The sequence below is a fragment of the Palaemon carinicauda genome, chromosome 8 (genome assembly GCF_036898095.1).
Source record: "Palaemon carinicauda isolate YSFRI2023 chromosome 8, ASM3689809v2, whole genome shotgun sequence".
Lineage (NCBI taxonomy): Eukaryota > Metazoa > Arthropoda > Malacostraca > Decapoda > Palaemonidae > Palaemon > Palaemon carinicauda.
Window position 1 is genome coordinate 111240776 of NC_090732.1, and position 2274 is coordinate 111243049.

General features: G+C 37.2%; 1 protein-coding gene across 1 annotated transcript in view; it reads left to right on the top strand.

The window, feature by feature from the left end:
- The first annotated feature begins 1032 nt into the window (after positions 1-1032).
- The window catches only part of LOC137645834 (alpha-tocopherol transfer protein-like), a 532510-nt gene continuing 531268 nt past the window's right edge, over positions 1033-2274 (top strand). The window contains exon 1 of the mRNA XM_068378812.1: positions 1033-1162. The gene's annotated coding sequence lies outside the window, so the exon portion shown is untranslated. The remainder of the gene's footprint in view (positions 1163-2274) is intronic.

Genomic DNA, 2274 nt, shown 5'->3' on the forward strand with positions numbered 1-2274 from the left:
TATGGCTTAAGCTCCCATTTCAATGTCAGACTACCGATACAACCATAAAAAGTTGTTTTAACTTTTCTATGTCTGCAGACATCTAAGAAGTTCTTAGATGTCTGCAGACATGCACGTTACAGGGTCATAGACATTCTTGTTGTGATGGTACGAAAATAATAAACTTAGTGTCCCTTGCTCATTTCTGGCGACGTGTTGCAATATTGTTGCTGACTTACCTGTGCGTTATTACTAACCTACTTTCTAAGGTGTAACTGCCTCGCTACTGGTCTCAAGTGAGTGGTACTAACGCTTCAGTTACCAAGATTCAAAAGGGAAAAGTTCTTTTTATATATTAGGGTCTTTTAACGATTATTTTAAATGGGTGGTTCATCGACTGAATTATATCACGTACTCCAATCAGTTAACATCCAAGTTTTTTTTTTTTTCAATAATAAAATTGCTTTAGTGATACAGAACATGTACATCTTGAAAACAAAAATATAATCACTAATAAGATAAGATAGTGTTTGTAGTGCACTGCTGTAATTGTCTCTGTCCTTCATGCATTGTGCGTTTAATGGTCAGTTTTTATGCTAAATTGGGTTTGTTTGTTTCTTACACATTTACATTTGCTTACTGATGAAATTGTTTTGCATTTTATAATATTAAAACCCTCGTTTGATTCACCATGAAACAACATGGAAATGATAAATAAGAAGATATTTTTCCTTTCCTTTTGAAGGTAATAATAGTGATTGACATCGATATCTACTGTATGTCTTAGAGTGACACAACACTTCAGTGTGTCACTTTGTAGTACGATCAGTTTTCCCCCTGGCAACATGTCTGCCAAAGAATCATTATTGATTTTTCAAAATGTCGGTCATTGATTGAACAATTATAAATATTTTGCATTAGTATATGAATATCAGCTTAAGTTTGATGTAAAACGCCAGTTTAGATATCAAAATATGCCAAGAAAAATAAGCATATACTCTATGGGTAACACTGCCAACGTACGATGCTTCCCCTTCGTAACTGGGTGTGGAGAGAGAGAGTGGAATCTGGTAGCAGTGTGCGACAGTAAACACAACCAGTGAAGTGCATTTATCCAAACAAGTGCTCAAGCTTTTTCCTTTATTGGAGTAGCAAGAGAAAGTAGATTCCTAAACAATAGGAGGTAAGAGATCATGTTATGTATTGTGTATTCACCGTCACTGAATAGGGTTTAAGGCAATACTTCTAAGGAAAATCCCATGAACATGCGGCAGCCTATCATTTTTTAAACAGGTATGTTTACTCTGATTAATTGGGGATCATATTGGGTCATATGCATCGAGAATAAGATTGTTTGTACGCGACATGAAATCCAAAGGGAAAGGCAACCAATCGACAATTCTAATACTTGTGCTTGTTATAAGAAATTGACGTTCATTGCATGGTAAATTTGTCTTGGGCTGTATTTGATGCTTTATTGCTACTATATTAAAGTACGTTTTCACCAGATCGCATAATGCAGGCATCAGATCTATACAAAGGAAGGATATCGTAGGGTTCTGGACCATATTTTAGTGGGTCCCGAAACCACTTTCGCCCGGGAGCTAGATTTCTACCTGTATTCTGGGAATTCACCATCGAACGACACTGAAAATAAGGATCGAATTATAGCACTGTCAATGATCACTCCAAAACATATTGGAAACACCATAAAATGGCAGAATGTTAACGTATTTAGTTCGTGTTTTTGTCAGTGGTTGTGGGAACGTACAGTGGGTGACGAAGGTTGTCTGTTGTGGAAAGGAGGGTCGGGGGCCTCGGGACATGGGTGGATCACCAGAGGAGGTCGATCAGCTGTTCGCCAGCAGTACGAGTTGCCGTTTACGCAACAACCACGTTTATAACGTTTTGTCGTTAGGTTTGCAAGTCTCGCCAGCACGTTATATTGCACGAGCCCGCATGTTCTAGAACATATAACGCACACGTGATCAATTCGAGTTTATCGTTAAGATTAGACTATTATGAAATGTAACTCTATGAGATACACCCCTGTAGCTTCTTGTTTCGAAATGTCATATTAAAGGTGCAATATGCCGAACCTGACACAGGCACAGCCAACTGATTTAATCAGGATGCAAACTGGTGTCTAGGAACGCATTCGCCTATAAGTGCATACACACACATCACAGTAACGAAACAAGTCAAGAGCAAACTCATTTTTCTTCTTACTGGACTTTTGCATGTACAGTATATATATATATATATATATATATATATATATATATATATATATAT